This window comes from Mirounga leonina, unplaced genomic scaffold (genome assembly GCF_011800145.1).
Source record: "Mirounga leonina isolate KUSES-001 unplaced genomic scaffold, KU_Mleo_1.0 Mir_125, whole genome shotgun sequence".
Classification (NCBI taxonomy): domain Eukaryota; kingdom Metazoa; phylum Chordata; class Mammalia; order Carnivora; family Phocidae; genus Mirounga; species Mirounga leonina.
In genome coordinates, this window is record NW_023270305.1 from 13,240,395 (window position 1) to 13,266,912 (window position 26,518).

Sequence of the window (26,518 nt, forward strand, 5' to 3'; positions counted from 1 at the left end):
ACCAACTGAGCCATTCAGGAGGCCCCTGAACTGCACATTCATGTAAACTATATGTATTTTACCACAATTTTTTAAAAAGAAATATGGATAGATAGATAAATAGTAAATGTTAATAATAGAATCTAGGTGGTGGGTATACGGGTATTCTCTGTAAAACTTTCAACTCAGCTGCATTTAAAATTTTTCATAATGAAATATTGTGAGGACAGGGCGCCTGGGTGGCGCAGATGGTTAAGCGTCTGCCTTCGGCTCGGGTCATGATCCCGGGGTCCTGGGATCGAGTGCCACAACGGGCTCCCGGCTCAGAGGGGAGCCTGCTTCTCCCTCTGACCCTCTCCCCTCTCATGCTGTTTCTCTCTCGCTAGCTCTCTAAAAAAATAAATAAAATCTTAAAAATATATATATTGTGAGGACAAAGAACAATGCAGCACTCTGAGCAGATATGTGAAAACAGTCTCACACTATTTTTTTAAAAAAGATTTTATTTATTTGTTTGACAGAGAGAGACACAGCAAAAGAGGGAACACAAGCAGGGGAAGTGAGAGGGAGAAGCAGGCTTCCCACTGAGCTGGGAGCCTGATGTGGAGCTCCATCCCAGGACCCTGGGATCATGACCTGAGCCCAATGCAGATACTTAACGACAGCTACCCAAGCACCCCAACAGTCCCACACTACTAAGTGAAAAATCTAAGTTGCAGAATTATATATAGTAGTTTAACTGCTTACTCTCTAAACTTGTTGGGGGGTGGAATTATATATATGGAAAGAAAATTTCTGGCCTTACATCTTAGAAGCCATTATCAATATTTACTTCTGGAAATAGCTGGAGATGTAAAAGTCTTTTTTTTTTTTTTAAGATTTTCTTTATTTACTTGAGAGAGCACGTGTGCACAAGCAGGGGGAGGGGCAGAATGAGAGGGAGAAGGATGCGGGGCTCAATCCCAGGACCCCAGGATCATGACCTGAGCCGAAGGCAGACACTTAACTGACTGAGCCGCCCAGGCGCCCCTGTAAAACTCTTTATACCCTTAAATATTTGGAATTTTTGCCAAGAGCATTTATTACTTTTATTGTATACATATACTTTTCTCCATGCCTACATCCACCATCCATTTCCCCATTACAAAGCAAATATTCATTTACTGACATCTAGTTTCAAAGCTTCATTTTTTTTTTACATTAAAAATGTCAACCCTTCTATAATTTGTTTTCGTGTGTGATAGAAGGCAGATATATATATATATATATATTTTTTTTTTTCCCCCAAGATGATTAGGTTTCTCAACACTACCTATATACTGAATTGTTAAATATATGTCAAAATCTCTGGATTTTCCTATCTATACTATTTACCAGTCTTGTCTAGACACACATCAGTGCCATGTTGCTTTAATCACTGTACCTTTGCAATACATTGTAACATCTACTAATATGTTATACCACTTTTTTAATGTTACACTTCTCTTTTAAACAATATTCTTAGGGGCGCCTGGGTGGCTCAGTCAGTTAAGCGTCTGCCTAGGGCTCAGATCATGATCCCAGGGTCCATCCAGCTCCCTGCTCAGCATAAAGTCAGCTTCTACCTCTCCCACTCCCCCTGCTTCTGTTCCTCTCTTGCTGTGTGTGTCTCTATCAAATAAATAAAAATCTTTAAAAAAAATTAAAGGGGCACCTGGGTGGCTCAGTCGTTAAGCGTCTGCCTTCGGCTCAGGTCATGATCCCAGGGTCCTGGGATCAAGCCCCGCATTGGGCTCCCTGCTCCGCGGGAAGCCTGCTTCTCCCTCTCCCACTCCCCCTGCTTGTGTTCCCTCTCTCGCTGTGTCTCTCTCTGTCAAATAAATAAATGAAATCTTTAAAAAAAAAAAAAAAAAGGTCAACTTCTCAGGGAGGGTTTCCTTGAATACCCAATTAAAATTGCAAACCACTCCAATCCCAGCTCAGCATTCCCCAGCCATGCTGCTTTCCTCTTCCCCACAGCATTTATCACTAACGTAATATGTATATAATTCATGTATTTACTATGTTGCCCGTTTTCTACCCCACCCACATATTGTAAAGTTTCATGCTGACAGGGATTTTTTTTTCCCTCATTTGTTCACTCCTACATCCACAGATCTCAGAATGATGCCTGACATATAAGTCCTCAATAAATATTTAAATAAATCAAATGTTCCATATACTGAATCTCCGAAGATATGACAGTAAGATAGAGTGTTTGCACATTGATCCTAACCTAAGCCAACCTCAGATATTCGCCAAGAACTGCTCCATTAGCTTACAAATCTAAAGACCTGACTTTTTAAAATTCACAATATTCAGGGGCAGCTGGGTGGCTCAGTCCGTTAAGCATCTGCCTTCAGCTCAGGTCATGATCTCAGGGTTCTGGGATCGTGCCCTGCATCAGGCTCCCTGCTCAGTGGGGAGTCTGCTGCTCCCTTTCCCTCTGCCCATCCCCCTGCTGGTGCTCTTTGCAGGCTCTCTCTCTCTCTCAAATAAATAAAATCTTAAAAAAAAACTGACGATATTTATAATGATACTATCATCCTTGGTCTCCGCCTAAATCTCTTACCCTACATGGAGAAAACAAGAAAAGGTTTCAGAAGAAAATGTTCCTGCCACCCCGCCCCCGGAGTATGTCAGTTTAGTGCCTTCCTTCACTTCACAGCAGCCATACCTTCATCTCCATTTTGTCTACTTCCAAGCGGAAATTTAAAAAAACAAAACAGAACTAGTGTTAAGAGGGGAGTTGGTAAAGGAAGAAGGGGTAACAACAACAACAACAAAAATACAGGTTTATGGGGCACCTGGGTGGCTCAGTCGGTTGAGCATCTGCCTTCAGCTTAGGTCATGATCCCAGGGTCCTGGGATCAAGCCCTGCATCGGGCTCCCTGCTCAGCAGGAAGCCTGCTTCTCCCTCTCCCACTCCCCCTGCTTGTGTTCCCTCTCTTGCTATCTGTCAAATAAATAAAATCTTAACAAAAAACAAAAAACCTTTTATAGCCATGTAAGGCAATATAATTTCATTATAATTTAACTTCCCAACTATCTCGTAACTTCTAAACAAAAAACGTTAGCCCTAAAATGTATCTACTATGTGGCAAAACTGGTGATCAGATACATTCTTGGTAGCAATCAATATAAATTGGTACAACCCTTAAAAAAGGCAGTATGTCAAAGAGCAAATTATAAACAACCATATTTCTAATCTCCCCAAAGGAAATACTCCAAAAATAGGGATGCATCCCAATTCCAGGTAAGATGGGGTAAATATATTCCATCCTGTCACTCCCACTGGAATGTAGCTATAAAACTTGAGCAGAATGAAAGGAGCAGCTGAGGATTCTGCAAAGTAAATGGCTTCTTCTCATGCTCACATGGAGCATGCACCAAAATACAGCATACTTTGAGTCATAAAATACATCTTAATAAATTTAAAAGAACAGAAATCATGCTACATCTGTTCTTGGGCCACAGTGGAATTAAAACTAGAAATCAATAACAGAAAGATAGCTACAGAGACACCTGGCTGGCAGTCAGTAGAGCATGCAACTCTTGATCTCGGGGTTGTAAATTCAAGCCCCATGTTGGGTCTAGAGCTCACTTAAAAAAATAAAAAAACTTAAAAAAATTTTAAAAACCACAGCCATTAAAAGAAAGAAAAAAAAGACAGAGTACCCAAATACATGGAAATTAAACAACACACTTTTTTTTAAAGATTTTTATTTATTTATTTATTTGACAGAGAGAGAGAGACAGTGGGAGAGGGAACACAAGCAGGGGGAGTGGGAGAGGGAGAAGCAGGCTTCCCGCTGAGCAGGGAGCCCAATGCGGGGCTCGATCCCAGGGCGATCCCAGGGCCCTGTGATCATGACCTGAGCCGAAGACAGACACTTAACTGACTTAGCCACCCAGGCGCCCCTAAACAACACACTTTTAAATAATACACAGGCTAAAGAGGAAATCTCAAAAGAAATTTTAAAATATTATGAACTAGGGGCGCCTGGGTGGCCTGCTCGGCCTGCTGCTCCCACTGCTTGTTCTCCCTCTCAATCTTACTGACAAATAAATAAAATCTTTTAAAAATAAATAAATAAAATCTTCTTTAAAAAAAGAAATAATAAAAATGAGAGCAATAATCTGTGAAACTTAAAACAGGAAATCATAGAGAAAATTAGTAAAACCAAAAGCTGGTCCTCTGAAAAATCAATAAATCAATAAACCTAAAGCTAAGAAAAAAAGAAGACACAAATTACTAGTATTACAAGGGAAAGAGAGGACATCATTACAGATCCCATGGACACTGAAAGGATAATAAAAGAACATTATGAACAACTCAATGCCCACAAATTTGATAACCTAGATGAAATGGACCAATTCCCTGAAAGATGTACTCTGTCAAAACAGAAGAAGAAAATGACAATCTGAATAGGCCTTTATCTTTTAAAGAAATAGAATAAATAATTAATAACCTTCCAAAACAGAAAACACCAGGCCCACACTGGTTCATTGGTGAATTCTACTAAACATTTTTTATTTTATTTATTTATTTATGGGTGCCTGGGTGGCTCAGTTGTTAAGCGGCTGCCTTCTGCTCAGGTCATGATCCCAGGGCCCTGGGATCGTCCTGGGATCGAGCCCCGCATCGGGCTCCCTGCTCAGTGGGAAGCCTGCTTCTCCCTCTCCCACTACCCCTGCTTGTGTTCCCTCTCTTGCTGTCTCTGTCAAATAAATAAATAAAATCTTAAAAAAAAAAAAAGAAAGAAAGAAAGAAAGAAATTATACCAATTCTCTACAATCCTTTCCAGAAGACAGAAGCAGAAGGAATACTTCCTAACTCATTCTGAGGTCAGCAATACCCTAATACCAAAACCAGAATGGAAAAAAACCTACAGATCATTATCTCTCATTAACATAGATGCAAAAATCCTTAACAAAATATTAACACATCAAATCCAACAAAGTGAATGGTAGCAGACAGACTGGAGAAGACCAGAATTCAAAATACCACCAACTGGCATTGATAGCAAATTTTCCCCTCCGGGTATCTCTCAAAGTGAACTCAACACAGCCCAAAACCTGGATACAGGCATCAGTGTAGATAGTTCCATTAGGATAGGAGTCTCCTAATGCTCAGCAACAAAGCAAGAATTTCCCCCCATTTTCTTACTTTTATTTTTAATTTTCCTTGTTCTCTCATACCTCAAACTCCAAGTAATTCTGTGGCAACAACAACAACAGAGTTAAGTAGGTGCTTAAAACTCTCAAAGGAGAGAAACCTTCCCCTCCATATCAGAGTTATGGTACCAAAAGAATGAGACAAAACCCCATTGCTCTTTTAGCCTCTCTTGTTTCCTGCTGCTTAGCCCAAGGGGGACACAGTTGTAGGAAAAACACAGAGTGGAATAAAGAAAATTTCTGGCCAAAGATGAAAAATGGGAGTTCCAAGGAATCAGACAAAAGAACTCAGGAAAGTGACCCCTTAAAGTTGTGAACGAACTCCTCAGCTAACACCTGAACTGTGCATACGTGGACTAGATTCTAAAACAGAATAGATAGACTTTGAGAACTGAACTATAGGGTAGATTGGGGTCAGCAAAACTTTTCTACAACGGGCCAAACACTAAATATTTTAGGTTTTGTGGAACTAACAGTCTCTGTCACAACTGTTCAACTGTGACCAATAAAGTATGAAAGCAGCCACAAAAAATACCAACAAGTGGGCATGGCTGTGTTCCAATAAAATCTTATTTATAAAAATCGGCAGTGAACTGCATCTGGCCCACAGGCCATAGTTTCAAACCCATAGGGAAGACCACCACCCAAATCCCAGATACTACTAGCGTGGTTCACACAAAGGACAAATCCAAATAGCAGTCAAAAGCCTTTGAAGACTTAACTGACATTGAGACAACAACCCACAGAAGGCTGGTCAAAACTTGAAGCCTAAACACAATTCAGTCAACTGTTTGCTAAAACAAAACTATTAACATTCTCCATTAAACTTAAACAAGACACAGAGTATCAATTACAATCTAAATTTACTCGGTATAGCAAGACCCAGGAAAACCTCAACTTGCTTGGGAAAGAAAATCAAAAGATAGAAGCAACAAGATAACGCTGACGGGAAATGTTTCGCAAAGACTTAAAAGCACTTATCATAAAAATGCTCCAAATAAAGGTAAACAGTCTTGAAGAGGAAGATACAAAGTAGAATATAAAGAAGAACCAAATGGAAATTTTAGAACTGAAAAACAACCGAACAAACAAAAAAACACCTCACTGAACAAATCAATAGAAGAGGAAGTGAACATGAAAACAGAGAAACAGAAATTACCTAATGATTGGGGGGAAAAACAAACAAACAAAAAAAAAACTTTACTCAAAATTTAAATTTTTGTATGTCAAAGGACATATCAAGAAGGTGAAAAAACAGGGGTACCTGGCTGGCTCAGCTGCTGAGAGCATGAGATTATTGATCTCAGGATTGTGAGTTCAAGCCCCATGTTGGGTATAGAGATAACCTAAAAATAAAGTCTTTAGGGGCGCCTGGGTGGCTCCAGTCAGTTAAGTGTCTGCCTTCGGCTCGGGTCATGATCCCAGGGTCCACATCAGGCTCCCTGCTCTGCGGGAAGCCTCCTTCTCCCTCTCCCACTCCCCCTGCTTCTGTTCCCTCTCTCTCTGACAAATAAAACCTTTTAAAAAATAAAAAAATAAACTCTTAAAAACAAACACAGAAAGTGAAAAAACAACCCACAGAATGGATTTCAAATGATGTATCTGATAAGAGACTTGTATGGGGAGTGCCTAGGTGGCTCAGATGGTTAAGCGTCTGTCGGCCTTAGGCTCAGGTCACGATTTCAGGGTCCTGGGATCCAGCCCTGCATCAGGCACCCTGCTCAGCGGGAAGCCTGCTTCTCCCTCTCTCTCTGCCTCTCCTCCCCTGCTTCTGCTCCCTCTGTCTCTCTCTCAAATTAATAAAATCTTTAAAAAGAGAGACTTCTATGCATGCAATATATACAAAGAACCCTTGGGGCGCCTGGGTGGCTCAGTCGTTGTCTGCCTTCAGCTCAAGTCATGATCCCAGGTTCTGGGATTGAGCTCCGCTTCGAGTTCCCTGCTCTGCGGGAAGCCTGCTTCTTTCTCCCTCTCCCACTCCCCCTGCTTGTGTTCCCTCTCTCGCTGTCTCTGTCAAATGAATAAATAAAATCTTTAAAAAAAATAAATAACTCTTATGAACCAACAAATGACAAATATCCCAATTAAAAAATTGGCAAAGTATATGAATAGACATTTCTCCAAAGAAGACAGACAATGGTCAGTAAACACAAGAAAGGATGCTGTGAAAAGCACCTTTTAAAAGAGCACATGAATAATATCATTATTCATTAGGAAAATACAAATCAAAACCACAATGAGATACCAGTTCACATCCACTAGAATGGCTATGATTATTTAAAAAAAAAAAAAAAAGGAAAACCACAAGGATTGGCAAGAATGTGAAGATATTAGAATCCTCAAATATTGCTGGTAACAATGTAAACAGATGGTAAAACAGTTTGGCAACTCCTCAAAAAGTTAAACAAAGAGCTAACATACGACCTAGCAATTCCACTCCTAGATATGTAACAAAAAGAATTTAAAAACCAAAAAGAATTGTTTTGGTTATTTTTCAGTTTTGCTCCCTCTACAAAAGGTCCTCTCTTATGTTGTCACTCTCTAGAACACTGCAGGGCAGGAGTGTTGTCTCCAGCAACCTCCTCTTCCACATGCAGCAGGGAAATGTGGGCTGGAACCCACAGTCTACAGGTGGGTTGTTCAGCAGCGTTGATACAAAAAGTTGTACATACAATGTTCATGGCTGCATTATTCACAATAGCCAAATAGTGGCAACAACATAAATGCCTATCAACTGATGAACAGATAAAAGGGAGTATATCCATACCATGGAATATTATCCATCAGGCATAAAAAGGACACATGCTACAATACAGATGAACTTTGAAAACATTATCTTACATGAAAGAAGTCAGACACAAAAGGCCACATACCTATTGTACGATTGCATTCATATGAATCCAATATAGGAAAATCCACAGACACAGAAAGTAGATTAGTGGTTACCAGAGGCTGAGAGGAGGTGAGAATGGAAAGTGACTGCTAGTAGTAATAAAAATAAGAGTAAATATCAATGAGGCTGAAAACAGAAAAACAGAAAAATTAAAGAAACCAAAAGCTGTTCTTTCAAGAGATCTATAAAACTGATAAACCTCCAATAAAAGGAACAAAGAAAAAAAGAAACACAAATTACCAGTATCAGGAATAAAGAGGGTATATCACTACAGACTCTGCAAACAATAAAGGAATACTACAAAAGACTCTACAGACAGGGCGCCTGGGTGGCTCAGTTGGTTGGGCGACTGCCTTCGGCTCAGGTCATGATCCTGGAGTCCTGGGATCGAGTCCGGCATCGGGCTCCCGGCTCGGCAGGGAGCCTGCTTCTCCCTCTGACCCTATCCCCTCTCATGCTGTTTCTCTCTCTCTCTCAAATAAATACATAAATAAAATCTTTAAAAAAAGACTCTACAGACATAAATTCAACAACTTAAATGAAATGGTTGACCAACTTCTGGGAATTGGATGACCAACTCTGGGAATTGGTCAAACTCCTAAAACCTACCCAAGATGACACAATCTTTTTTTTTTTTAAGATTTTATTTATTTGACAGAGAGAGACACAGCAAGAGAGAGAACACAAGCAGGGGGAGTGGGAGAGGGAGAAGCAGGCTTCCCGCGGAGCAGGGAGCCCAATGCAGAGCTCGATCCCAGGATCCCGGGATCACGACCTGAGCCAAAGGCAGACACGCAACGACTGAGCCACCCAGGCGCCCCAAGATGACAATCTTAATAGTTCTGTAGCTATACAAGAAATTGAATTCATAGTTAAAAAGCTTCTGTAAAAGAAATCTCCAGACCCAGAAATTTTCACTGGTGAATTATATCAGATATTTACAGAAGAAATAACACCAGTTCTACGAACTATCAATTCTCACTATTCAAACAACAGTTATGTTCTATTAAGTAACTGCAAACACTACATTAGCAAATACTAAATCATTGCTCCTAAAGGAAATACAGAGTTAGGTTCCTGAAAGACTCTGCTCACATTTTTGTCAACTAATCGATACAACTTTGATTTTATGTGCTTCTGTTTAAAGACATCTTATTTAGTACATATTAATAATGCATTAACACTGGGCGCCTGGGTGGCTCAGTTGGTTAAGCGACTGCCTTCGGCTCAGGTCATGATCCTGGAGTCCCAGGATCGAGTCCCGCATCGGGCTCCCTGCTCGGCAGGGGGTCTGCTTCTCCCTCTGACCCTCCTCCCTCTCATGCTCTCTGTCTCTCATTCTCTCTCTCTCAAATAAATAAATAAAATCTTTAAAAAAAAAAAATTTAAAAAATAATGCATTAACACTGAACTCCTGGCCAACAGCACTGTAAAATTCATGCCTAAACAAAGCTTATCTAACGCAGGCAATTTTCTCCATAAGGAACATCTCAGGTTTTTTTAACAGCTTTCTTGAATTTAAGAATACTAGACAGCGGGCGCCTGGGTGGCTCAGATGGTTAAGCGTCTGCCTTCGGCTCAGGTCATGATCTCAGGGTCCTGGGATCCAGTCCCGCATAGGGCTTCCTGCTCCTTGGGAGCCTGCTTCCCCCCCCCTCTCTCTCTCTCTCTCATGAATAAATAAAAAATCTTTAAAAAAAAAAAAGAATACTAGACAGCACTTCAGCACTATACTTGGGGGCCATTTTAAACAGTGAGAGCACCAACAAAAATGCAAAAGCCAAGGCACTAAATAGGCCACAAAAAGGACACATTTTCACTATGAGAGGTGAAATAAGAAGGCAGAGCAGGGACCTCAGGTGGGAATATTCACATCAGGTGAGTCAAATTTTTTTGCCACACTGTACATGTCCATGAATGACCAAAAAAATGTCATGAGTATTGATTTCAGTGTTAGGAATAAACCTTAGGGGGTGCCTGCGTGGCTCAATCCGTTATGCTTCTGACTTTTTACTGCAGCTCAAGTTATGATCTTATGGTCATGAGATCAAGTCCTGTGTCAGGCTCCATGCTGGGCTTAAGACTCTCTCCCTCCTCCTCTGTCTCCCTCCCTACCAGGCTCACTCACGCTCTCCCTAAAAATAAAAAATAAGGGGCACCTGGGAGGCTCAGTCAGTTAAGAGTCTGCCTTCAGCTCAGGTCATGATCCCAGGGTCCTGGGATGGAGCCCCAAATAAGGCTCCCTGCTCAGTGGGGAGCCTGCTTCTCCCTCTCCCTTTGCGGCTCTCCCCCTCCCCCCGCTTCAGTGTTCTCTCCCTCTCTCTCTCAAATAAATAAAAATAAAATCTTTTAAAAAATAATAAAAATTAAAGGGGCACCTGGGTGGCTCAGTCGTTAAGCGTCTGCCTTCAGCTCGGGTCATGATCTCAGCGTCCTGGGATCAAGGCCCACATCCGGCTCCCTACTCGGCAGGGAGTCTGCTTCTCCCTCCCCCGCTCCCCCTGCTTGTGTTCCCTCTCTCGCTGTCTCCCTCAATGTCAAATAAATAAGTAAAATCTTTAAAAATAAATAAATAAAATAAATAATAAAAATTAAGGGGCGCCTGGGTGTCTCAGTCGTTAAGCGTCTGCCTTCGGCTCAGGTCATGATCCCAGGGTCCTGGGATCAAGCCCTACATCGGGCTTCCTGCTCGGCGGGAAGCCTGCTTCTCCCTCTCCCATTCCCCCTGCTTGTGTTTCTTCTCTCGCTGTATCTCTGTCAAATAAATAAATAAAAATCTTTAAAAAAATTAAAATTAAAATTAAAAATAAAGGAGTAAATTTTAGCAAGTAGGTGAATTCACAAATACTGATCTAGGAATGATGATGATAGAATGTGATCTCCCTCAAGAAACAGAATAGGGAAGGAAGACTTCCCAACTGATTTTTATGAGGCCAGCATTATGCTGATATCAAAACCCAGACACAGACAATAGAAGAAAACTACAGATTAATATCCCTCATGAACAGAACTGTAAATATCCTCAGTGAAATAGTAGCAAATCCAGCTATACATAAAAAGCGTAATACACCACCACCAGGTTAACTATTTTTTGCCCCAGGAATGCAAAGCCAATTCAAACTTCAAAAATCAATGTCATCCACCATATCAATAGTCTAAAACTTAAGCAAAATGATCCTAGCAATTGAGTCAGAAAAAGCATCGGACAAAATTCAACATCCATTCATAACAAAGACTCTTGGTAAACCAAAGATAAAAGGGGGCGCCTGGGTGGCTCAGTCGTTTAAGCGTCTCCCTTCAGCTCAGGTCATGATCTCAGGGTCCTATGATCGAGTCCCGCATCGGGCTCCCTTCTCAGCTGGGAGCCTGCTTCTCCCTCTACCTGTTCCTCCCCCTGCTTGTGTGTGCTCTCTCTCTGACAAATAAATAAATAAAATCTTAAAAAAATAAATAAATAAATATAAAGATAAAAGGGAGCTTCCTCAACCTGACAATTGTTTACAAAAAACCTACGGCTAGTACACTTAACTATCAAACACGGAATGCTTTCCCCTATAATCAGAAAAAAAAATATCTGCGGGGCGCCTGGGTGGCTCAGATGGTTAAGTGTCTGCCTTCAGCTCAGGTCATGATCCCAGGATCCTGGGATCGAGTCCCGCATCGTGCTCCCTGCTCAGCGGGGAGCCTGCTTCTCCCTCTGCATCTCTCTCTCTCTCTGTCTCTCTGTCTCTTACGAATAAATAAAATCTTAAAAAAAAAGAAAAAGAAAAAAAATCTGCAAATCACATCCATCAAAGGATTTGTACCCAGTATACACACAGAATTCTCAAATCCCATCAGCAGAACAATAAACAACCCAGTTAAACAGTGGGCAGAAGACTTTCACGGACACTTCAACAAAGACGATATACAGCTGGAAAATAAGCATGTAGAATGATGCTCAAGAGTGACGTGGCCCACGGCAGGCGGTGAGGACGCAGCACCCTTGCCGCTTCCTCTGTCATCACTCCATCTGTGCCGTAGCAGCTGCGGTAGCCGCAGTTCTGCCTCTGACATGTAGGTCTTTGCGCCCAGGAGCTCCACACCCTCAAGGTGACTGGGCAGGAGACAGTCGCCCAGATCAAGGCTCAGGTAGCCTCGCTGGAGGGCACTGCTCCACAAGATCAAGTAGTGTTCCTGGCAGGCACATCTCTAGAGGATGAGGCTACCCTGGGTCAGTGTGGAGTGGAGGCTCTGACCACCGTGGAAGTAGCCGGCCGCAGGCTTGGAGGTAAAGTCCACGGTTCCCTGGCCCGTGCTGGGAAAGTAAGAGGGGAGACTCCCAAGGTGGCCAAACAAGGAAAAGAAGACAGGCCGAGCCAAGTGGCGGATGCAATACAACCGATGCTTTGTCAATGTTGTGCCCATCTCTGGCAAGAAAAAGGGCCCCAATGCCAACTCTTAAGTCGCCCCTTGTAATCCTGGCTTTCCCCAGGAAAGACACTTAGTTCAGTTAACAAAAAGGAAGAAAGAAAAAAAAGACGCTCAACAACATAAGCCATAGGGAAATCAAAATCACAATGATTTACCACTACACACATATTAGAATGGCTAAAATAGGGGCGCCAGGGTGGCTCAGTGGGTTAAGCGTCTGCCTTTGGCTCTCAGGATCCTGGTATCCTTTGTGACATCAGGCTCTCTGCTTGGGGGGGGGGGGGGTGTGTCTGGGTCTACTTCTCCCTCTCCCGCTGCCCCTCCCCCGCTCATGTTCTCGCTCTCTCGCTCTCTCAAATAAATAAAATCTCTAAAAAAAACCAAAAAAATGGCCTAAAATAAAAAAATGCTGACAGTACCAAGCACTAGCAAGGATGAAGAACAACTGCATTTCAAATAGACTGCTGATGGAATGCAAAAGGATATAGCCACTCTGAAATTTTCCCAGTTTCTTACAAAGGTAGACATACACTTACCAATCATGCAGCAATCCCACTTCTGGGTATTTACACTAGAAAAATGAAAACTTAACGTTCAAAGGAGAGTCTGCCCACAAATATTTATTGCAACTCCATTCTTATTTGCCAAAACAGAAACAACCAATACATTCCTCAACAGTGAATGGATAAACCATTATACATCAGCACAATGAAATACCACTCAGCAATAAAAAGGAATGAACTATTAATACACAAAACAACATAGATGAATCTCAAAGGCATTAAAGTGAATTAAAGAAACCCAGTCTCAAAAGGTCATAGGCTAAATGATACCATTTATATAATATTCTCAAAAGACAAAACTAGTGATGAACGGATCAGTGGTTGCCAAGGGTTAGGGACAAGTGGAGGGTAACTAGCAGGATAGCAAGAAGAGTTTCCTGGCTCGTACCTGACTATAGTGGTGGTGGTTACATGTTTTAAATTCACACAACCATGTAACAAAAAGGTCAATTTTTTTACTGCACGGTAATTTTTAAAATAAACTTCTAAATCAAAATACTGGAGTGAGGTACCAGGGCTCTGTGTAAGTAGAAAATAAAAAGATAGTCCCTACAGCATTAAAGTGGCCATTTTAAGTTTTCTAATTTTAATACTGTTGAGCATTTATGATGTAACCACTTAATGGAATATTCTTCAGCCATAAAAAAGGGTTATTATTAGCAATACCACAAAATGACACATAAAAGTATTTTTTAACATGAAAAAGCAGAATAGAAACTGAGAGACTAATTACAACCACACAGAAAAAAATGTATCAAAGACTAGAAGGAAATAACAGAATAAGTGATTTTTTCCAAGTTAATATTATTTCTATAATTTAAATAATTCATGAAACTTTTGCAAAATGAAGGAAACCTGTTATATATTACTATAACTAAAATATATTTATTTTAAATTTCAACATGGATGGACCTAAACAGTATTATGCTAAGTGAAATAATGCAAAGACAAATACCGTATGATTTCCCAACCAACAAAACAAAGAGAAACAGACCCATAGATATAGGTGACAAACTGACGGTTGCCAGCAGGAAGGGGAGTGGGGCTGGGCCAAACAGGTGAAGGGGATTAAGAGGTACAATCTTCTAATTGTAAAGTAAATAAGACAAAGGGATATAATGTAGAGCATAGAGAATGCAGTCAATGATAGTGTAAAACTCTGTATGATGACAAATTATATACATTTCATAATATATATAAATACTGAATCACTGTTGTACAACTGAAACTAATACAATATTGTATGTTAATTATTTTTCAATAATAAATAAATCTCAATAAAGTAAAAAATAATACAGTAATCCTAACTCTGAAACAAAGTTCACAAACAATAAAGTGAAGTAAATGTATAAAGTGGTCAAACCTCATCTAGGTAATTAAGAAGACTGACAAAAATGTTTGATTAAATACATATTAAGAAAATATCTAAAAATGATACAAAGTAAAATAAAGCCATTTACAAATTATAGTGTTTCAAGGCACACACAATTCAAATCACAAACATGCTCACACAACTTTTAAGATTAGCTTTAAAGCATTAAAACTTAAATATCCTTCATAGACAACTTTCAAAACCCCTTGAATTAATCTACAAATTCCTGGTGGGAGGTCCACAGAAAGTTAAAACAATCATTTTCATTAAATCTGTGTCATTTGCTACATCTTGTCAGCTAGAAAACAAACCTGGGAAATACACATGAAGCAAATCCAATACTAAATGAAAAAATGGGAAATAATCGATATTTAATGGTGTTTTCACAAAGAGCAGCATGTACCCCAAAGCTACTGCAGTATTTGACTCCAGGGAACAGTATTCACATAGAACACAGTACGGAGCCATTCTTGGGAATTGTGCAACACGCAGGCCTGACTGATTTACCACCTGCCCAAACCTGAAGACCAGGGGTACAGAGGACAGTGGTATGGAAAGAAGAGTCACTCAGGAATCCAGAAATAAGAAAAATCAACATGAGCTAGAGTAACTGGGAAAGTTTTGCTTTTTTCATGTCAAGCATAGTAACATTTTGTTGTGCTGAACAGCATTCCACAACCTCCTGTATGTGTGAAAACTTCAGAAGACTAGCAGAACTTCAGTAAAGGCTTCTGCTGGAGAACTGTAAATGGGATAGGTGTAGGTAGAATAGATATAAAATGAGAAAAAAATCTGAATGATATGAAGAAAATGTATACCTCCCCACACCCTTTTAATTCAAGACAGCCCTACTCTAACCCTCAAAACCCCTCTAACAATAAATCCTACAAATGACCCAAACTGCTCAAATACAGATGTGATGTTATCTCCTGCATAAAAATTCTCTACCGCTCCTAGAATAAAAATAGTTGTCAGCCCAACTTCTACAACTCTCCATATTTTGGCCCCAATCTACCTTTTCTGGCCTTATCTTTCACTATACTTTACGATACTCACAGGTAAATTAGCCATGCATCAAACATTCCCTGCATTTTTTTAGTCTTCCCTCTTTCCGGCTCTTCCCTCTGCTTAAAATGCCCTTACCCATATTCACCTGATTATCCATCATCCCTTAATACCCAGGCCAAATGTTCTAAGAACAACCCTGCCATGCTCCCCTCTCCACCAAATTTTAGTATTACTACTAGTTTGCTATTATATGGCCTCTACAACACAAATTTATTTTGCGATTATTTTTTAAAGATTTTATTTATTTATTAGAGAGCGAGAGCGAGAGAGAGCGAGAAACAGCATGAGAGGGGAGAGGGTCAGAGGGAGAAGCAGGCTCCCCGCTGAGCCGGGAGCCCAATGTGGGACTTGATCCCAGGACTCCGGGATCATGACCTGAGCCGAAGGCAGTCACTTAACCAACTGAGCCACCCAGGCACCCCTTATTTTACGATTATTTATAATCATGAAACTTAGGTTAAGACAACATAAAATTTTTTTTAAGATTTTTTATTTATTTGACAGAGAGAGACACAGCGAGAGAGGGAACAGAAGCAGGGGGAGTGGGAGAGGGAGAAGCAGGCTTCCCGCAGAGCAGGGAGCCCGATGCGGGGCTCGATCCCAGGACCCCGGGATCACGACCCCAGCTGAAGGCAGATGCTTAACGACTGAGCCATCTAGGTGCCCCAATCGCAAGCTCTTCTGATTGAGCCAGCCAGGCGATCCTATCTCTATTTCTATGTTGTCAGGATTCTGAGCATGGATTAACTGAGTCTTCCACTTAGGGTCTCACTAGGCTGAAATCTGGGACTGTGAACTCATCTGAGGCTTTGGGTTCTTTTCCAAGCCTACTAACAAGCTTACTTGTTGGCAGGTTTCAAGTCTCTTTCTGTTTCCATGCTGGCTCTTGGACAGGAGTCACTCAGCTCCTGGAGGTTGCCTGCCACTCCTTGCCACATGGCCCTCTCCACAGGCAGTTCACAATGTCTAAGTAAAGAGTGGGATTTTGTGCAGAATCTCCCGAAGGAGGAGATGGATCTTTCAGTGAGTTCCCAAAGTTGTTCAGAGCTAGTTTAAGTCTCTGTGTGATTCCACATTCACCCAGGGAAACAACTGGCCAATGGGGTCCCTAAGGTTAAAGGCTTTTCATTAGAATAGTCTCAAACCTGTGCTTATTTGCTAAGAAATAACTTCACAATATTTAGTTTTCCCATGCGAAAAACATAAAACAAAACAAAAAATATGTATTTATTAACTTTTCAGTAACATCAACAAACAGTACTTATACTAGGCATTGTACAAGGAACTTTTCATACATTCTAACCTGATCACCTAACACCCCAAATGGTAAGTTCTATTATTATCTCTATTTTAACATCAGGAAAATTGAGAAAGCTTAGTTAAATCCCTACAACTCCAAATGTGGTCCTTAGACCAAAGCACCAGCATGGCCTGGGAACTTGTTAGAAATGCAGACTCTCGGGCGCCTGGGTGGCTCAGTTGGTTAAGCGACTGCCTTCGGCTCAGGTCATGATCCTGGTGTCCCGGGATCGAGTCCCACATCAGGCTCCCTGCTCGGCGGGGAGTCTGCTTCTCCCTCTGACCCTCTTCCCTCTCATGCTTTCTGTCTCTCATTCTCTCTCTCTCAAATAAATCAATCCTTTAAAAAAAAAAAAAAAGAAATGCAGACTCTCAGGGCGCCTGAGTGGCTCAGTTGTTAAGCGTCTGCCTTCGGCTCGGGTCATGATCTCAGGGTCCTGGGATCCAGCCCCACATCTGGCTCCTGGCTCGTGGGGAGCCTGCTTCTCCCTCTGCCTCTCCCCCTGCCCGTGCTCTTTCTCTCTCTGTATCTGTGTGTCTCGAATGAATAAATAAAAAAATCTTTAAAGAAATGCAGACTCTCTGGGGGTGCCTAGGTGGCTCAGTAGGTTGGGCATCTGACTCTTGGTTCTGGCTCAGGTCATGATCTCGAGGTTGAGATTGGGCCCCACGTTGGGCTCTGCACTGAGTGCAGAGTCTGCTTGTCCTGCTCCCTCTGCTCCTGCCCCCACTTGCTCACTCTCAAATAAATAAATGAATAAATCTTAAAAAAAAAAAAAAAGTAAGAAAGAAAGAAATGCAGAGTCTCTGGCTACACTGCAGACCTACTTAATAAAAATCTGCATTATATGGGGCATCTGGCTTTCTCAGTCTGTCGAGCATGTGACCCAATCTTAGGGTTGTGAGTTCGAGCCCCACATTGGGTGTAGACTACTTAAAAATAAATTTTTTAAAAATATATATATATATTATAATAAGCTCCCCAGATGATTCTTACATTACTATTTGAACACTGGTTTAAATAACATGTCCAGAGTGCCTGGGTGGCTCAGTTAGTTAAGCAACTGCCTTCAGCTCAGGTAATGATCCTGGAGTCCTGCGATCGAGTCCCACATCAGGCTCCCAGCTCAGCGGGGAACCTGCTTCTCCCTCTCACCCTCCCCGCTCTCATGCTCTCTCTCTCTCATTCTTTCTCTCTCAAATAAATAAAATCTTTAAAAAGTAAGTAAATAAATAAATAAATATAAATAAATAACCTGTCCAGGGGCGCCTGGGTGGCTCAGTCGGTTAAGCGTCTGCCTTCAGCTCGGGTCATGATCCCGGGGACTTGGGATCCAGCCCCATGTTGGGCTCCCTGCTTGGCAGGGAGCCTGCTTCTCCCTCTCCCTCTGCCTGCTGCTCCCCCTGCTTGTGCTCTCTCTCTCTGTCAAATAAATAAATAAAATCTTTTAAAATAATAATAATAAAAACACAAATACAAATAACCTGTCCAGGGGCGGCTGTGTGGTTTAGTCCAACTCTTGATTTCGGCTCAGGTCACGACCTCAGGATCCTGAGACTGAGCCTGGAATCAGGCTCCTCGCTCAACGAAGAATCTGCTTAAGACTCTCTCTCCCTCGGTGGCGCCTGGGTGGCTCAGTCGTTAAGCGTCTGCCTTCGGCTCAGGTCATGATCCCAGAGTCCTGGGATCGAGCCCCGCATCGGGCTCCCTGCTCTGCGGGGAGCCTGCTTCTCCCTCTCCCACTCCCCCTGCTTGTGTTCTCTCTCTCGCTGTGTATCTCTCTCTGTCAAATAAATAAACAAAATCTTTAAAAAAAAAAAAAAAAAAAAGACTCTCCCTCTCCCTCTGTCCCTCCCTGCCAAAATAAAATAAATAAATCTTTAAACAAATAGTCCTATATTTTTTTGGCTCTGGCAACCGCACTGCGATGTGGTTCAAGATCCTGCCCGGGATCGGTGTCATGGCTGTGTGCTTGGACATCCCCGGCATAGCCACGGCACACATCCACAAGTTCAGTAACGGGGGCAAGGAAAAAAAAGGGTTGCCTATTATCCATATCAGTGGAGTCTGATGCAAAGAGATAGGCAGGTCTCTGGAGTTAATTGTTACTATGTGTCAAAGGGTTTGGAGAATATCGATTAAGGAAGCATTTTCCTGATTGATGAAAAATAACTCAGTCATACTCATCTACCCCTTCTAGAAGGTTATGCAGTGTATTAATGTAGTGCATAATAAAAACAACAAAAAAGGGGCGCCTGGGTGGCTCAGATGGTTAAGCGTCTGCCTTCGGCTCAGGTCATGATCCCAGGGTCCTGGGATCGAGCCCCACATCGGGCTCCCTGCTCGACGGGAAGCCTGCTTCTCCCTCTGCCTCTCTCTCTCTGTTTCTCATGAATAAATAAATAAAATCTTAAAAAAAAAAAAAAAAAAGTAATATAAAAAAATAGTCCTATTTTACCTATTATGTCTTTATTGAGTGATTGATATATCTGAAAACTGTCTTTCTTTGGGCGCCTGGGTGGCTCAGTTGGTTAAGTGACTGCCTTTGGCTCAGGTCATGATCCTGGAGTCCCAGGATCGAGTCCCGCATTGGGCTCCCTGCTCGGCGGGGAGTCTGCTTCTCCCTCTGACCCTCCCCCCTCTCACGTGCTCTCTCTCTCTCTCAAATAAATAAAATCTTTTAAAAATATTTAAAAAAAATAAATGAAAACTGTCTTTCTTATTACCTTTATCTTGTAATCCAACTCTTTTTTACATTACACACACAATACAGGAGAGAAAATCTTTCCTAATACATTAATATGTTTCATGGGTAAAATCCATTTAAATATAAAAAATTGGGGGCGTCTGGGTGGCTCAGTCGGTTAAGGATCCAACTCTTGATTTGGGCTCAGGTCATGATCTCAGGGTCCTGGGATCAAGCCCCGCATCAGGCTCCCCACTCAGTGGGGAGTCTGCTTGAGATTTTCTCTCTCACTCTCCCTCTGTCCCTTCTCCCCATCCATCTCTACCTCCAAAATAAGTAAATAAATCATTTTAAAAAATTTGTCTGAACCACTCAAATGATACAGGATACTAATCTCTATAAATCAACAGGAACACATTAAAATGTTTACGTTACAATTTAGAAATAAGTCACTAACACCATTAAGCACTTTATTTGAAACTGAGTATAGCTAAACCAGCTACTAAATAATTCAGACATCAGTGGGTTAAAGATTAAAGATGATTTGGGACATCCCAAGCTGTGAACTCCAATGACAGTCCATTCTAAAAGGAAGTATCAGGTTTTAAATGTCAGTAGCCAAAGAATTTTCAAATGAAAAGTCTTCACATTATTTTTACCAAAAGATGGATCAAATTACTCAAAAGACACTATAAGATTTTGTGTTACTAAATACATGTGCATTAACCAATTTTAGCTTTCTTAAGCAAGGTCAGAAGTAAGAATTATCACAGAAATTTCCCAATGTCAAGGGATGCCTGGGAGCTCGGTTAAGAGCCAGACTCTTGATTTTGGCTCAGGTAGTAATCTCAGGGTGATCTTAGGATCGTGGGATCAAGCCTCACATGGTGCTCCAGTCTGCTTAAGATTCTCCCTCTCCTTCCCCCCCCAACCCATGTGTATGTGCTCTCTCTCTCTCTCTCTCTCTAAATTTTAAAAAAGTAAAGTAAAGAAAATTCCCCATGTCCAACTGTAACTCAAAAGGGTCTTTGGATACCCTGGTGTGTCTTGGAATAATTTTCTTTCTCAAAACAAGAGTTACTTGACCAGTTTTCCTAGCAAACAATACTGATTATAGTTGACTAACTTTATTCAAATTGTGCTCTCCTGAAAGTGAGAACAAGGTCTTCTTTTTTATCTCCAATAAAAAATGGTGGGGGGAAAAAAAATACTTAGCACTCATGCAAAAAAGTGAGTTAAGCTCTGCAGACAGAAACATGTAAAGGTCTCCCTTTAGGGGCGCCTGGGTGGCTCAGTCGTTGGGCGTCTGCCTTCGGCTCAGGTCATGATCCCAGGGTCCTGGGATTGAGCCCCGCATCGGGCTCCCTGCTCCGCTGGAAGCCTGCTTCTCCCTCTCCCATTCCCCCTGCTTGTATTCCCTCTCTCGCTGTGTCTCTCTCTGTCAAATAAATAAATAAAATCTTAAAAAAAAAAAAAAAGTCTCCCTTTAGGGGCATCTGGATGGCTTAGCTGGTAGAGCATGCAACTCTTATTCCCAGGGTCTTGTGCCTACTTTAAAAAAAGGGGGGGGGGGCGCCTCGGTGGCTCAGATGGTTAAGCATCTGCCTTCGGCTCAGGTCATGATCCCAGCGTCCTGGGATCGAGCCCCGCATCAGGCTCCCTCCTCAGAGGGCGGCCTGCTTCTCCCCCTGCTCATATTCTCTCTCTCTCTCTGTATCTCTGTGCCTTGAATGAATAAATTAAAAAACCTTAAAAAAAAAAATCTCTCTTCCACCAGTACAGTCTAAGATATTAACTGAATTCCCCTTATTTGTTCACAATAAAACATGTATTTTATTTAAGGAAGATATGCCTTTGAAGCTAATTTTTTTTTTAAAGATTTTATTTATTTATTTGACAGAGAGAGAGATAGCGAGAGCAGGAACACAAGCAGGGGGAATGGGAGAGGGAGAAGCAGGCTTCCCGCGAAGCAGGGAGACCAATGCGGGGCTCAATCCCAGGACCCTGAGATCATGACCTGAACCGAAGGCAGACGCTTAACGACTGCGCCACACAGGCGCCCCTGAAGCTAATTTTTTTAATTTACACTCAATTTAGGGTGCCTGGGTAGCTCAGCCAGTTGAACTCCTAACTCCTGATTTTGGCTCGGGACACGATCTCAGGATCCTGGGACATTCTCCTCTCCCTTGCCCTCTGCCCCTCCCCCTGCTCAGGGGCTCTCGTGTGCGCTCTCTCACTCTCTGATAAATAAATCTTAAAAAAAAATTTATACTCAATTCATAATCTTTAAGTGGGGAAAACGACTCAAAACCTAGAAAAGCATAAAAGGTAAAGACTGATAAATCTGTTTACATTACAATTAAAAATGTATGGACAGGAAAAAAAAAAGCCTAAATCAGTCAAATCAAAAAACAAAAATGGAAATGAGATCTGCACCACTGACAAAAAACTATTTCCTTCAGAAAGAAAAACAAAAGGCAAAAGATCTGAACAGACAAGTTTACTGAAAAATATCCAGATAGTCAATAAGTATAGGAAGTTACTTTATAATTGCACTGTCCAATAATGGTAGCCATTAAACAAATGAGGCTATTTAAACTTAAATTAAAATTAAAGACAACTGAATATTCAGCCTGGGTAACTCAGTCGGTTAAGTGTCTGCCTTCAGCTCCAGTCACAATCCCAGGGTCCTGGGATGGAACCCCACATCATCACATCATCAGGCTCCCTGCTCAGCAAGGAGTCTGCTTCTCCCTCTCCCTCTCTCTCTCTCTCTTATGAGCTCTCTCTCAAATAAATAAAATCTTTATTTAAAAAAAAGAATCCGAGGGCACCTGGGTGGCTCAGTCGTTAAGCGTCTGCCTTTGGCTCAGGTCATGATCCCAGGGTCCTGGGATAGAGCCCCACATCGGGCTCCCTGCTCAGCGGGGAGCCTGCTTCTCCCTCTCCCACTCCCCCTGCTTGTGTTCCCTCTCTCGCTGTCGCTGTCAAATAAATAAGTAAAATCTTAAAATAAATAAATAAAAATTAAAAAAAGAATCAGGAGCACGCAGGTGGCTCTGTCAGTTAACCCTCTGCCGTCAGCTCAGGTCATGATTCCAGGGTACTGGGATCGAATCCCGCATCAGACTCTGCTTATCGGGGAGCCTACTTCTCCCTCTCCCTATGCCTGCCCCTTTGCCTACTTGTGTGTGCGTGTTCTAATAAATAAAATTTTTTTAAAAAATTCAAAATTCAGTTCCTTACTCACACTAGCCACATTTCAAGTGCTCAATGGCCACATAGGACTAGCTGTTACTGTGTTGCACAGTACAGATATAGAACATTTCCACTAAGTTCTACTGAACAAAAGAAATGTATATCAATTACATCAGTCAGAATGGCTAAAATTAAGTCAGGAAACAACAGATGTTGGCGAGGATGCAGAGAAAAGGGAACCCTCTTACACTGTTGGTGGGAATGCAACCTGGTGCAGCCACTCTGGAAAAAGTATGGAGGTTCCTCAGTAAGTTGAAAAATAGAGCTACCCTACGACCCAGCAATTGCACTACTGGGTATTTACCCCAAAGATACAAATGTACTTATCTGAAGGGGCACATGCACCCCAATGTTTATAGCAGCAATGTCCACAATAGCCAAACTATGGAAAGAGCCTAGATGTCCATCAACAGATGAATGGATAAAGAAGACGTGGTATATATATACAATGGAATATTATGCAGCCATTTGCAAGGACGTGGATGGAACGAGAGGGTATTATGCTAAGCGAAATAAGTCAATCAAAGAAAGACAATTATCATATGATCTCACTGATATGAAGAATTTGAGAAACAAGACAGAGGATCTTAGGGGAAAGGAGGGAAAAATGAAACAAGACGAAACCAGAGAGGGAGACAAACCATAAGAGGCTCTTAATCTCAGGAAACAAACTGAGGGTTGCTGGAGTGGAGGGGGGTGGGAGGGATGAGGTGGCTGGGTGATGGAAGGTATGTGCTATGGTGAGCGCTATGAACCGTGTAAGACCGATGAATCACAGACCTGTACCTCTGAAACAAATAATACATTATATGTTAATAAAAAAAATTTTTTGGGGGCGCCTGGGTGGCTCAGCTGGTTAAGTGACTGCCTTCGGCTCAGGTCATGATCCTGGAGTCCCGGGATCAAGTCCCGCATCGGGCTCCCTGCTCGGTAGGGAGTCTACTTCTCCCTCCTCCCTCTCATGCTCTCTGTCTCTCATTCTCTCTCTCTCAAATAAATAAATAAAATCTTTAAAAAAATTTTTTTTTAATTAAAAAAAGAAATGTATATCAAAATGGCAAAGTGTAAAGATTGCTAAATTCCTTGGAAAAGAGAAAAGTAGGAAAAAAATAGTAACCTTCAAAATTTTGGAGGGGAATATAAATTGGCACAAACTCAAGTTTACAAACTCTGTAACTATTCCACTCACACAAATGCACGTGCACCTGCACACATACAATGTACATACATACATACATATTTGCCCACATTTAGATACTGAAGTATTTATTAAAGAAAAAAACTGGGGCGCCTACGTGGCTCAGTCGTTAGGCGTCTGCCTTCAGCTCAGGTCGTGATCCCAGGGTCCTGGGATTGAGCCCCGCATCGGGCTCCCTGCTCAGCGGGAAGCCTGCTTCTCCCTCTCCCACTCCCCCTGCTTGTGTTCCCTTTCTAGATGTCTTTCTGTGTCAAATAAATAAATAAAATCTTTGAAAAAGAAAAAAATCTATAGGGGCTCAGTCGTTAAGCATCTGCCTTCAGCTCAGGTCATAATCCCAGGGCCCTGGGATCTTCTTGAGATCGAGCCCTGCATCGGGCTCCCTGCTCTGTGGGAAACCTGTTTCTCCCTCTCCCACTCCCCCTGCTTGTGTTCCCTCTCTCACTGTGTCTCTCTGTCAAATAAATAAATAAAATCTAAAAAAAAAAAACCCACACTTTAAAAAAAACCACCTATATTGGGGTGCCTGGGTGGCTTGGTCATTAAGCGTCTGCCTTCGGCTCAGGTCATGATCCCAGAGTCCTGGGATCGAGCCCCGCGCATCAGGCTCCCTGCTCTGCTTCGGGAAGCCTTCTTCTCCCTCTCCCACTCCCCCTGCTTGTGTTCCCTCTCTCGCTGTGTCTCTGTCAAATAAATAAATAAAATCTTAAAAAAAATAAATTAAAAAAATAAAGCAGGCACATAAAAATAGGACAGAAGGAAGGGTGAACTGAAAATAACCAAACTTCAAGACAGGAAACACAGGGGAACTTTAATCCTATGGAAAGAAGTAAGATCAGTCAAGTAAAGAGTGTTACATCAAATCACCTAGCACAAATAGACTTGCAAATAGCAACTTCATGAATGTATCAAGCATCTTACAATTTTTTGCCAATTATACCTCCATAAAGCTGAAATAATAAATATAAATATGCAGTTAGCATTTTGTAATTATGGATCAGAGTAGTTTCTCAATTTTTAACCCATGGTCCCTACAATGCTTTCTCATCCTATTTTCCATATATTCCACAAATCAAGACTTTGCCCAGTTTTACCTTCCACAGTCTGTATTATAAAAACAATAGATTTACTATGTTTTCAAATATGCACGCTCTCTCCTGGAGATTCTAATACAACTACAAATACAATACAAATACAGACTAAAGAGGACTCTGGACTGGTCAGTATACATCCAAAGGGACATAACCAGGCCTGGCTTTTAAGTCTGTATTTATAATTTATTTTCATTTTTAACTTTTTAAGGATTTTATTTATTTATTTGAGAGAGAGAGAGAGAGAGAGCACAAGCCAGGGAGGAGGAGAAGCAGGCTCCCCGCAGAGCAGGGAGCTCGACAAGAGGCTCGACAAGAGGCTCGACAAGAGGCTCGACAAGGGGCTCAACACGGGGCTCAATAGGAGGACCCTGGGATCACGACCCCAGCCAAAGGCAGCTGTCCAACTGACCGAGCCAACCAGGTGCCACAGTAATTTTTTTTTAAGATTTTATTTATTTATTTGACACACAGAGAGAGAGCAGGAGCAGGGGAGTGGCAGGCAGAGGGAGAGGGAGAAGCAGGATCCCCACTGAGCAAGGAGCATGATGTGGGGCTCGATTCCAGGACCCTGGGATCATAACCCAAGCCGAAGGCAGCCGCTTAACAACCGAGCCACCCAGGTGCCCCTGTATTTATATATATATATATTTTTTTTAAAGATTTTATTTATTTATTTGACAGAGAGAGACACAGCGAGAGAGGGAACACAAGCAGGGGGAGTGGGAGAGGGAGAAACAGGCTTCCCGCAGAGCAGGGAGCCCGACACGGGGCTCGATCCCAGGACCCTGGGATCCTGACCTGAGCCGAAGGCAGACGCTTAACGACTGAGCCACCCAGGCGCCCCCCTGTATTTATAATTTTTTTTTTTTTTTAAGATTTTATTTATTTATTTGAGACAGAGAGAATGAGAGACAGAGAGCATGAGAGGGAGGAGGGTCAGAGGGAGAAGCAGACTCCCCGCCGAGCAGGGAGCCCGATGCGGGACTCGATCCCAGGACTCCAGGATCATGACCTGAGCCGAAGGCAGTTGCTTAACCAACTGAGCCACTCAGGCGCCCCCCTGTATTTATAATTTTTAAGAAAAAAATTACTCACAATAAAGATTAAGGGTCCTGATAATTTCTAAGACTTGTATTTTTTTCTAAAGGCTATTTTGTTTAGATTTTTTCCTAATCATCTTTCTATTCATTATATATTTTTATCATTATATTTTTTTAGAGAGAGAGCAGGCCCACGCAAGCCTGTGTGTGCGCATGCGGGGGAGGGTGGAGACAGAGGGAAAGGGAGAGAGAGAATCTTAAGCAGGCTCCAGGACTTAGTGGGAGCCTTTCACAGGGCTTGATCTCACAACCCTGAGATCATAACCTGAGTGAAATCAAGAGTCAGACGCTCTAACCAACTAAGCCATCCAGGTATCCCCATTATATTTTTAGTTACTTTCCATATTCTATACTTCCTACACAAAGTAATTAGCCTCTGATTACTCCCTTAACAGAAA

General features: G+C 41.9%; 1 protein-coding gene and 1 pseudogene across 2 annotated transcripts in view; one reads left to right on the forward strand and one right to left on the reverse strand.

The window, feature by feature from the left end:
- Positions 1-26,518, reverse strand: part of ASXL2 (ASXL transcriptional regulator 2) — a 144,655-nt gene that overhangs the window by 112,947 nt on the left and 5,190 nt on the right. The window lies entirely within an intron of this gene.
- On the forward strand, positions 18,712-19,006 carry LOC118007666 (annotated as a pseudogene).